This window comes from Bombina bombina, chromosome 6 (genome assembly GCF_027579735.1).
Source record: "Bombina bombina isolate aBomBom1 chromosome 6, aBomBom1.pri, whole genome shotgun sequence".
Classification (NCBI taxonomy): domain Eukaryota; kingdom Metazoa; phylum Chordata; class Amphibia; order Anura; family Bombinatoridae; genus Bombina; species Bombina bombina.
In genome coordinates this window covers 1019311773-1019325171 of record NC_069504.1, presented here as the reverse complement: position 1 = coordinate 1019325171, position 13399 = coordinate 1019311773, and positions in this window count along the sequence as shown.

The following is a 13399-nucleotide window of genomic DNA, read 5'->3' as shown; positions in this document are numbered from 1 at the left end:
TTTGCATTCAGAAAAAAAAAAAAAGTTCTTTTGAGCATGCATTTGCTAAGTCATGGATCTGCTCAGCCTTCCAGCAACGCATGCACATTTTTGATTTTCTTAAGAAATCAATGCCCACAGCCCATTAGATATTGAGCTCCGATCACAATTATAACAGCATCCAATTACCATTGAGCTTTGATCATACTGGAGTTATAGCAAGCACGTCAGCAGAGCAGGTGGGACTGCTCTCTAATGTGTTGGACACAAACCAGGAACAACAAGGGGGGCAGGGTGAACTGATGCCACTATACGATAGAAAGAATCATATAATATAAATACCTAAATGTCTTTTAAAAAAAATAAAGTTAGCGACTCTTCTAGTTATTAGGTTTAGAATCTTTCTAGAATTCTAAAACTATGTAATTTACCATCACTTTAATCAGACAAATAACTTTTCATTAAGGTCATCAGAGAACCCAGATGCCAGATTTACTACTATTGATGCAACACAACTTTAGAGAGCTCATGCATGCATTGTTGACTTCACCTGTGTCCCAAGGTAGCCCTATTTCTCCCTAGAGGCCCATAAGTAAACTAACAGAGCTATGAGATCTATAATTAAGGTCTCCAATTATGAGATTGGTCAGTTTTTCCTTTCTCAGCAATTTTGCCTCTAGCTAAGTAAGGCTATCAGCATCTCAACAGCAGTGCAGTATCCTGGACTGTGCAGTTAACTATTGATTGCAGCAATGGTTCCACTCCTATTCTTTTCACAATTGCAAATGTTTTAATCTGTGTGACTCAAGTACCTCGAATTTATAGCCCCCACAACACAGTCATGTGAAATTGCCCAAAATCCTGACGAATGAGGATCCAAAATATCTTCATAATCCTTTTTTCACATGTAAAATAGGCAGTGTCAACAAGTGGTCTAGGTAAGGATGTTAGTTGTACTCATTTTAAGTCTTCGTACAACATTCACTGCATTCTGGAACTATTTTACTTACAGCACAGTACAGTACTTACAGTACTCAAAAAAATGTTGATATAAAAAGACTGTGCACATTCTGTTAATGGAAGTATATTGGAAAATTGTTTAAAATTGCATGTTCTATCTGAATCATGAAAGTTTAATTTTGACTTGAGTGTCCCTTTAAGGCTTGTCAAATTGCAGCCCTTTGGTTAGCCATACGTTACCATTTGACTTAAATATATCTATTTATAATAAAGTCATGTAGCATGTGGGTACATATAGTGGAAAGATTATTACAAAGGTATAATAGGCCACGTGGGACCCATACATTTGCCAAATATCTTTAAGTATATGAAGTTAAGTGCACAATATCCTTCTGTGTTGTATTGTACTGTATTTAATGTAAGGTCTGAAAAAATTATATTTAATTTTTACCAGAGTAACAGGTGTTCTTTGTGGAAAATTTCTCATTTATTTTTACAGTTTTGTGTTGTTTTTTTTGGGGGGGGGGATTTTTTACATTATTTTCAAAAGCATATGTCAGGATTAAGGTTTTACGATTTTCTATCAAAATGAAACCAACACCACTACAATTTAGATGTTAGTTAAGTAATGTATTTCAATTTGACATTATTTATGGAATTGTAGATAGATGTGTATGTGTTATGCTTCAGTTAGCTGGGCCTCTCTTTGAAAAAAACAAAAAGATCTCTAATCTGTGTGTAAGAAATGATTTACAATTTATAGAATATATTATTATTATTATTATTATCATCGTCATTTATTTGTATTGCTCTGCTAAATTCCATATTCACATATGTTTTGATCATGTGTATATTTAGTGTACTTATATGCCAGAAAGGAAGCCATAGGTGCTTGCTTATGTAAGATATATGTTAATGGACAGTTTGGGGGATATTTATCAAAGCGTCAACTATGTTGCATTCGCGGTTGTCAATACTCTCCCCAAACATCGCAGCCGCGGATCTGAATACGATCTCCTTATTTATCAAAAAAGCCGTCAAAAACATACGCGCAAAGTACGGTGCGAAGAGCATCGGACTGGTGTTAACTAGCAGTCATCGATGTTGCGTCTATTCAGGGTTTTCACAACTATATTTATACCATTTCATTACTGCCACAAACAAGCATATTTCTCTTTAGCACATTATTGTATATAGTGTAAATGTATTCTTTTTCTGAGCAGAACTAATTGCGTATATAGCAAGTAGCGACATATTTGGTGCAAAGTGGAGAGTGAATTATTAGAATTCTTTTTAAGATTGGACATACGTATTTTAGTATGTATATACACACACACACACACACACACACACACATATATATATATATATATATATATATATATATATATATATATATATATATATATATATATATATATATATATACAGGGAGTGCAGAATTATTAGGCAAATGAGTATTTTGACCACATCATCCTCTTTATGCATGTTGTCTTACTCCAAGCTGTATAGGCTCGAAAGCCTACTACCAATTAAGCATATTAGGTGATGTGCATCTCTGTAATGAGAAGGGGTGTGGTCTAATGACATCAACACCCTATATCAGGTGTGCATAATTATTAGGCAACTTCCTTTCCTTTGGCAAAATGGGTCAAAAGAAGGACTTGACAGGCTCAGAATTGCAAAGCTTCTGAAGCGTGATCATCGAACAATCAAGCGTTTAATTCAAAATAGTCAACAGGGTCGCAATAAGCATGTGGAAAAACCAAGGCGCAAAATAACTGCCCATGAACTGAGAAAAGTCAAGCGTGCAGCTGCCAAGATGCCACCAGTTTGGCCATATTTCAGAGCTGCAACATCACTGGAGTGCCCAAAAGCACAAGGTGTGCAATACTCAGAGACATGGGCAAGGTAAGAAAGGCTGAAAGACGACCACCACTGAACAAGACACACAAGCTGAAACATCAAGACTGGGCCAAGAAATATCTCAAGACTGATTTTTCTAAGGTTTTATGGACTGATGAAATGAGAGTGAGTCTTGATGGGCCAGATGGATGGGCCCGTGGCTGGATTGGTAAAGGGCAGAGAGCTCCAGTCCGACTCAGACGCCAGCAAGGTGGAGGTGGAGTACTGGTTTGGGCTGGTATCATCAAAGATGAGCTTGTGGGGCCTTTTCGGGTTGAGGATGGAGTCAAGCTCAACTCCCAGTCCTACTGCCAGTTTCTGGAAGACACCTTCTTCAAGCAGTGGCACAGGAAGAAGTCTGCATCCTTCAAGAAAAACATGATTTTCATGCAGGACAATGCTCCATCACACGCGTCCAAGTACTCCACAGCGTGGCTGGCAAGAAAGGGTATAAAAGAAGAAAATCTAATGACATGGCCTCCTTGTTCACCTGATCTGAACCCCATTGAGAACCTGTGGTCCATCATCAAATGTGAGATTTACAAGGAGGGAAAACAGTACACCTCTCTGAACAGTGTCTGGGAGGCTGTGGTTGCTGCTGCACGCAATGTTGATGGTGAACAGATCAAAACACTGACAGAATCCATGGATGGCAGGCTTTTGAGTGTCCTTGCAAAGAAAGGTGGCTATATTGGTCACTGATTTGTTTTTGTTTTGTTTTTGAATGTCAGAAATGTATATTTGTGAATGTTGAGATGTTATATTGGTTTCACTGGTAAAAATAAATAATTGAAATGGGTATATATTAGTTTTTTGTTAAGTTGCCTAATAATTATGCACAGTAATAGTCACCTACACACACAGATATCCCCCTAAAATAGCTAAAACTAAAAACAAACTAAAAACTACTTCCAAAAATATTCAGCTTTGATATTAATGAGTTTTTTGGGTTCATTGAGAACATGGTTGTTGTTCAATAATAAAATTAATCCTCAAAAATATAACTTGCCTAATAATTCTGCACTCCCTGTATATATATATATATATATATATATATATATATATATATATATATATATATATATATATATGTATGTGTGTGTGTTATGTCCGAAATCTTTTGCAAACATATTTACATGTCCCTAAGTTCCCTTTTTGGTTCTAAACAATGTTGTCTGTCATATCTCTGTGTTTATTTATATCACTACATGTATATATTGTAAATGTATTATTATTCTGAGCAGGAATAATTGCAAATATAATATGTAATCAGAGTATCATATGTATTTATTTGCAATCTATGGATATTTTAAAGGGATAGGAAAGTAAAAATTTAAGTTGCACTACTGGGAGCTAGCTGCTAATTGGTGCCTGCACACATTTGTCTCTTGTGATTGGCTAAATAGATGTGTTCAGCTAGCTGCCAGTAGTGCAATGCTGTTCCTTCAGCAAACAATATAATGAAGCAAATTTGATAATAGAAGTAAATTGGAAAGTTGTTTAAAATTGTATGTTCTATCCAAACCATGAAGGAATATTTTGGGGTTTCCTGTCCCTTTAAGAGCTGGGCCAGGTTTCTCTCTGCACCTGTCTAACCCCTCCTAATTGCAATATATTTTTAAAAAACACCCCTTCACATGTGTTATAAAATGGGCTGGCATATAAGATTGCATTTCTTACTGAACAAGAAATTTAAGAGAAGGAAGAAATACACTGAAAATAGCATGACAGTAAAGAGGTGATTTTTAATTTCTGCTGTATCTAATTCATGACAGTTTAAAGTTAGGTGGGCTATCCCTTTGAGCTATCAGCTTAAGATTCTATTGAATCAAACATCAATTCGAATTTTAAAATCCTTGTCTAAAATATTACACTGTGTGTCCTAATGTCAGCATCAATGTATATCTTTAATACTAATTTCACATATACATACTTTCAAAGTATAATACACAATGTAACAAATGGCACTTACAAGTTCTAATAAGTAATCACTGACACAAGTATCTAGCAATTTGATTCGTTAGTGATAGTTTATAATGTGTATTTGAATCAGATTGGCTGATGTCATACATCATGTGATTATGTATATTCCAATCAAAAGTGGTGGAAAAATTCACTAGTGTGTGGGTTGTTTAGGAGTTGGCGTCATAATTGGCGCAAAAAGTGTTGCGTCAAATATGGTGCAAAGTGGAGAGTGGGACTTGAATTACATGGCTTAAACATGGTGCACATAGATTGTTTCAAACAAATAAAAAGGAAGTTAGCTATATTATGTTGTGTAGTTATTTCATTTTTATCTCTATATCTATTAGTGCGACAAGTTTGGGGCAAAACTTTGTACCAAATATGTATGTAGAAATAATATTGTCCCCTTGATTTGTAATGAGAGACAAAGCTGTAGCATAATTCATAAGTAGTAATGTATTTTTATTTTTATCCCTATATCTACTAGTGCACCAAATGTGGAGCAATAATATTGTTTGATTTAGAAAGGGTATACAATTTTAATAAAGTTTCTAATTTACTTTTATTATGTAATAAACTTCATTCTCTTGAAGCATCGAACATAAGCTTTCTGTGTTTTCAGACTCCCATTGAGTTCTATGGCATCCGCTACCTGAAGGGTGGCGGATTGAAAACCAGGTACGCTGAGACAGAAAAGACACGAGCGTAACTGTAGAAATTTTGATAACTTCGTGAGAGCTTCAAATAGTGTCGAATAGGAGGGCGAATGAACACGATTCGCATCGATCTGCGTCGGATTGAGATCGCGGGATCGTATGTTACATTACAAATTTCAACATTTGCCAATCTTGACGCTTTGATAACTACGGCGTATCAATATCGTGACAATTACAATGCGGAAATTCAAGCATATTTTCAGTTGACGCTTTTGATAGATATCCCCCTTGGTCTCACAATCCTGTAAGCATTCAAATCTAAAAGGTATATGGCCAGCTGTTAGACAGTGAGGTGCCAAGAACTCCCTACCCCCAAAGAGACATCCTAAGGTGGCTGTTAGAGGGACTGGCCTAAGTTATGTTAATATACATATACAGTTGATACAGTTGAAACTAGTTGTGTATAGAATGCTGGGAGTGGAAGTAGTAAGTTCTGGGGCCTGCCATGCTTGGAATTTGGAGAGGGGATGCCGTTTTGGACAGTGCAGTGTGGAAGTTTGGGAGCCCATTAGTCTGAAGATCCTGAGTGAACCACCAATGTTTTTCATGTCTCCCTCTTGAAACCATTGGTTTGTAATTGGTTTACCACTGTGTTGCCTCGTCCCCATCCTATCTTTGTTGACAACCATGAGGAGTATGAGGTCAGCAGCATTTTTGACTCTCGTATGTCCAGGGGCCATGTACAGTATTTGGTTCACTGGAGGGGCTATGGTCTGGAGGAGCGTTCATGGGTTCCCTCCTCTGATGTTCATGTTCCTGCCCTCCTCTGTGCCTTCCATGCCCGTTTCCCCAATAAGCCTTTTGTCCTCCCACGGGGGAGGGGTTGTTGAGGGGAGGATACTGTCAAGGTTTTTTCCCTGCCTTGTTTGCCATGTGCTGCGGGCAGCTATTTTACTTACCTCTCTTGCTGACTCTGGTGCATACTGTGTGATGCTGCTCATTTCCTGCACTTCCTTTTATGGCCAGACTGGTGTACATCATCCGTGTGAGACAGGATGCAGTCTCAGAATTGTGATGTCATCACTTATTATTTAAAGGGCCTCTGTTCAGTATGCTTTGCCTTTGCGTTGTCTCAGACCTGTTTGTGAGAGCTCCTGTGTATTACCTGGCTGTCTGACGTCCCTCCTGGTTCCTGATGCCTGGCTTGTTCCTGACTGCTGTTCTCCTTGCTCCTGACTCGGCTCGTCTGACTATTCGCTTTGGCTCCTGACTCGACTCGTCTGACTACCAGCTCTGGTTTTGATTCCTGGCTTGTTATTTGACTTGTGGACTTTTTATTATTTTTTGCTATTAATAAAGGTGTGATTATTTTTGCACTTCTCGTCTCAGTCTGATTCCTGGCACCCTGACACATATGGTTAGTATTATATCAGATTTCCATATGTCGTCAGCCTCTGATGCCTGATCTCCTGTTCACTGAATGATCTTGAAGCATTATGGAGAGTAAAAAAAGTAATATTTTGCATTGCTGTTTGCAAAAAAAATGTTTCAGTCACAATTTACATCATAATCTACTTATCTTTTAGAAGATTACACTTTAGTCTTTGACTAATTTGCCCTGTCTCTCTTGTGTAACTACCAATGGTCAAACCAGCTGTACTAATAAACCGAAAAAATTGTCTATTAACCCCTACTGTTCCAGATCCATCACAAGTCTCATAGCCAGCCTGATGCCATAGTATTTTGAATATCATCAAAATAACAGACCCCTAGCAGTACAGTAATCCCTGCTAGAACTGCCCAAAAAAAATTACTCCAACTCAGGGAGAATAAATGATGTCCCCTAATTGTCCACAAATTAAACCTAAGTACTAATCTTCCATACCTAGAAGACCAATCACTGACCTGTGGATCCGGCTGCAGGGCAGAAGCAGTGTGTCGGGTTTGACTGACTCACCAACATCTGTCAGGGACCTGTAGACAGAGAAATAACAGAGTAACCAACCCAGGCTTTCTGTAAAGGGGTAGCAAAATGTTTAAAATAAAGTAGACAACCTCACGCTTTCTAACTGCTAAAAGCCACCATTACTCTTACTAAAGAGATTGACATGGACACAGCATAGCCCCAATCCTTTCTTGCAGGGAAAAGTACCCATAAAAGGATTAAATATCTTTATACACCATCTTTGCACATCCTCCATTGACAGAGGCAAAGAGAATGACTGGGGATTATGGGTAAGGGAAGTGACACTTAACAGCTTTGCTGGGGTGCTCTTTGCCTCCTCCTGCTGGTCAGGAGATAAATATCCCACTAGTAATTGGAATGAAGTTGTGGACTCTCCATGCCATAGGAAAGAAATATAAAACAGATAAAAAGAAATGCCAATAAATGGTGTTTCAATCAAATACATGATTTAACCTCAGAAATGTTCGTACAGAGTTTATACATTTCTTGTGGTAAAAAAAACATCAACAGAAATGTCTTATGTTTAGTTTAAGGATTGTTATGATATGGATGAATCTACTTAACACATATTTCGAAATATGATGTTAATGCTGAATGGTCATAACTCTGAAATGGGTTCTCACAAGGTTTTATACAGACATTCAAGAAAGCAAGAATAAATAGCCACAAGGAAAGTAAAAGGCTTTAGCTGATTAATAACTGTTTAATGTGTTTTGAATACAGTTTTTTTCACTTAACCATTAATATCAATTCTTTGTGCAATGAAATAAAATAAAAGAGCAACAAGGAATTGCTCTAATGTGTTGGAGAATGTTATTGTTGCCCAAGTGTTTGCACATAACCACACAATAAGCCATGGGATTCCATAGAAATAGCAATCACCTGCCTACTAGGGGACTGTTTCACTGCTAAGGACTTTACAAGAGATCATTACATCTCTAAACAAGCACTACAACAGGGCAAGTGGCCCCTCTTTGACCCCTCTTTTAAAAAAAGACAGAGCCCATCTTTCAAAGGAAGGGGTGACATACCCAGGTGCCTATCAACTGAGCTCCATGGCAACAGTAATCACCTGACAGAACCATATGCATATGGAACATCAACAGGGGATGAGGTGCCCCCATAATGCCTTCCACAATACACAGACAAGCTTGAGACCCTTTTTTTTTTTTTATTTTTTTTTTTTTAAAGCAGCAGTTTTCATCTTTCAAATGAGTGTGAGTTTGTCCAGCTGTCGTATCATTGACAAACATGCTCACAGAATTGGTTCTATTTTGTGGGTCCTGGTGACTTTATAAGGCTTTTCATATAAATATATCATAAGGCTCCTCAAGTGAAAGAGAAAGATCACACCATTTAAATAATGTTGTTGTATTGTTGATGAAGCTCATATATCCATGTTTCTCTGAACTAATTAAAAAAATAGAGGAATAGAAATAGATGATATTTTGTGAAATACTATATAGGATGATTTTTGGTGCAATTAATTTATGTTTGATGTTTATCTTTTACATTATTTGCTATAGTGAGTGATTTTGGACAGGGGTAGGGGCATCAATTGTCAAAATGAGTTAAGCCACCCTTATAGGAAATTACAAGTTTTAGTCATTTTAAAATGTATTTAATATGTTTATGGTATGGTATTTTAAACCTACTATTTTTCTGCTTTCATCACATAATGGTGCCATTGAAAATGATACAAAAATGTAATTTGCATTTCATATGGTGGTATTTTTGGAAATTAAAGTTATTTGCTACAAATGTAAAGCCTGCTTTAATAAAAAAAAAAAAGGTATGATTTGTGTGAATACCTAAAAACTATAAAAAATAGTTAAAATGTATGGGGGAATGCATCAGCTGACTAAAAAATGTCAAATAGCACAGGGGTATGAAATGTCTCAGCACTAAAAGGGTTACATTATTAAACTTGCACACAACTTAAATATTAACATCAGAAAATGAATTTATGATTGAAATGAAGTGTTTGAACATTTAAATGTAAATGATAAAATTACTCAATTATATTTATTGAAAATGTTAATGCACTGAGTTGAATGATTATGTAGGAAACCTTGCATTTAATAATGTTATTCAGAGGTAATTAATAATCAGTTAGCTATCAAGTTGTACTTTTACTGTGGTCAAATGTATATTATATATATAATGAAAGTGTGTGAAACGTTTTGTAAAAACACCCTGGAAAAGCCTTCTCGAAAAGTTAGTATATGCACACCTATCCCATTTCCTTACATTAAAGGGACATGAAACCCAAAATTTTTCTTTCATGATTCAGATAGAGAATACAATTTTAAACAACTTTCTATTTTACTCCTATTATCTAATTTGTTTCATTCTCTTGGTATCATTTGTTGAAGGAGCAGCAATGCACTAATGGTTTCTAACTGAACACATGAGTGAGCCAATCACAATCAATATATATATATATATATATATATATATATATATATATATATATATGCAGCCATCAATCAACAGCTATAACCTAGGGTCTCTGCTGTTCCTGAGCATGTCTAGATAAACCTTTCAGCAAAGAATAACAAGAGAAGGAAGCCAATTAAATAATAGAAGTAAATAGGAAAGTTGTTTAAAATTGTATTCTCTATCTGAATCATGAAAGAAAAGTTTTGGGTTTCATGCCCATTTACACTCCCTCCTTGACCCACTGCAATCTGGATTTCGTCCCCATCACTCCACAGAGACAGTAATTGTTAAGGTTACCAACGACCTACTTACAGCAAAATCCAAAGGCCACTTCTCTCTGCTTATCTTTCTTGATATGTCTGCAGCCTTTGATACGGTTGACCACCCTCTTTTGCTCCAAACCCTCCAATCCTTCGGCATTTGTGACACAGCTCTCTTGTGGTTCTCTTCCTACCTGTCAAACCGTACCTTTAGTGTAGCCTTCTCTGGGGCCTTTTCTGCCCCCTCACTACTTTCTGTCGGGGTGCTGTAAGGCGCTGTCCTCGGTCCCCTTCTCTTCTCAATGTATACATCACCATTAGGTTACCTAATAAAGTCCCACGGGTTCCAATATAATTTGTATGCCGACGACACCCAAATCTACTTCTCTGCACCAGACCTATATCCTTCCTTGCTAACCCGTGTCACTAAAGCTCCTTATTTTCCCCCTTCTTCCAAATTCTCCACCCCCGATCTCTCTATAACTGTTGAGAACTCCATCATTACCTCTACCCCACATACCCGATGTCTTGGGCTCACATTTGACTCAGATCTTTCTTTCACTCCTCACAATCAGTCCTTGGCTAAATCCTGCCGCTGTACCTTAAAAACATCTTTAAAATTAGACATTTCCTTACACAAGACACATCTAAGATTTTAATCCACTCTCATCCTTTCCCGCTTTGATTACTGCAACTCTGTCCTCTCTGGTCTCCCCAGCTGTCGCCTAGCTCCTTTACTTTCCATAATGAATGCCTCTGCCCGGCTCATCTTTCTTACTCATCGCTCTTCATCTGCTGCACCTCTCTGCCAATCCCTTCACTGGCTTCCTCTTGCCTCCAGGATTAAACACAAAATTCTCACTCTGGCATACAAAGCCCTCAACTGCATTGCTCCCCCCTATATCTGAGACCTTATCTCTAGATACTCTCCCTCCTGTCCCCTTCGCTCTGCTCATAACCTCCTACTCTCCTCCTCTCTTGTTACCTCCTCACACTCCCATTTAAAAGACTTCTCCAGACTGGCTCCCATCTTGTGGAACTCTCTGCCTCGCTCCACAAGACTCTCCTCTAGCTTTGAAAGCTTCAAGCACTGTCTAAAGACTCTTTCTTTATACCAGTTCCTCTCCTCTATTGCTATCCCCTTGAACCCCCTTAGCATGTAAGCCTAAGAGTCTAGCTGTTTGTAGATCACCATCTTAAGAGCTGACTACAACAGTGCGACTCTTGGCAGGGCCTGTTTGATTCCTATACATGTTTTGTTGTACTCCGCCTATATTTATAGCACTGCGGAATCTGTTGGCGCTTTACAAATAACCAATAATAATAATAATAACCTTATGTTCATCTGTACTTTCATTATTAGTTCAATATATCTAATAAGGCAATCATAGTATGGATGGTTAAAAATTATTTATTTTAACATAAATGCAAACTAGAAAAGCTTATCACTCACTAACCCGACTTGTGTAAACAGCCGAACTTAGAATATTGTGCGTTTGATAACCTATTCCCCTATAGAAGTCAATGGAGCAAAAAAAAGGTGGGATAAAAACTAACATCCTATTCGCATGCAAACACGATCGCATATTCTGAAGTGCGCTAACCTGATATGAAAATATGAATATTTCACATTCCAATGTTCTTCACATAGAAGACTATGTTCTGTTTATTCATGAATACATATTTCTACATAAATCTGATATTTTGGTACAATATACAGTACATCTATATATATACATGATTATATATAGGTATCGGCATATACAGATATATCTATATATATATATATATAAATATAGGCATATCTATTTAAAAATACTTAGAACATTTTGTTATGTGCAGAACATTAGAATGTGAAATATTTACAGTAAATACAATACACAGTTAAACACTTATTTAAAAATGAATATTGCATTAATATGTTTAAATGTTTTCAGCTTCTTAACTGCAAAGGGCTCCAATGCACTTATATGTATATATGTCTTTATATGTAGAGATATGTATTCATGTGTTTATATGTGTATATATGTCTGTAAATACATATACACACATATAAATATATAGATACATATGTACACACATATAAACACACATATATATATATATATATATATATATATATATATATATATTCCCCTATGTGAAGAGCATTGAAATGTAAAATATTACAGTAAATACACAGTAAAACACAATATTAAATATTAAAATGTATTTAAATGATTTTTCTTGTTTTCAGGTATTTGAGCGGAAAGGGCTCTAAAGTATACAGTATATACATATGTATACATGTGTATATATGTGTTTATATGTGTATATATGCATATACATATATACACATATACAAATTGCATATCTTACCCAGAATCCTCTTGTGCATTAGTAACAATTTATGTGAAGTTTTACTGGGGAAACACAAGCCAGGAACTTGACTAGATGTGCTAATTTCCTATGCAAAAATTTGTATTGATTCACATATAAACATAAACATGTATACACATATATACATATGTATATATATATATATATATATATATATATATATATATATATATATATACAGTCGTATGCAAAAGTTTAGGCACCCCTGACAATTTCCATGATTTTCATTTATAAATAATTGGGTGTTTGGATCCGCAATTTAATTTTGATCTATCAAATAACTGATGGACACGGTAATATTTTAGTAGTGAAGAGGGGGGTGGAGCCTACTCTCAATGTGGCAGGACGTGTCTCAGTGAAGCTCCTGAATAATTAAAGACTTTATCCAAGCTATACAACATAAATTTACAATATTTTATACTCCTGGGTTCACTTTTTAACTAAAGTTGAGATAATCTCTGGAGCAGAATTAACGACAACGTTCATGCCTATGTTCTTTGGGACAGCTACGTAGTAGATATTCTGCAAGGGCCTAGTAGCCATTTTGTCATTAACTATAATCAAGCTGCAGCCTGATCATTGTCTATGACTTCAGAGTAGGATTCTCCTCGTAGGGCTGGGGCTGCCGCACAATAACCCCCCCCCCTGAAATCTGGGGGTTGAGTATCCTGCTATAGGATATACACAAAAAGGTAATATATCACTACCGCATACTTCATCAACATGTATTCATTATGGAGGAGCTTCATGTAATGCTTAGACTCTTTCTACAGGACTTTGAAAATAAAATGGACAGCAGCTTTGGTGACCTCGCGGGACTCTGCAGATCATTCACAAGCCGCGAAATCCCGCTAGTGCCTAAATTTCCTACTGAGCTGAGAGAGGTA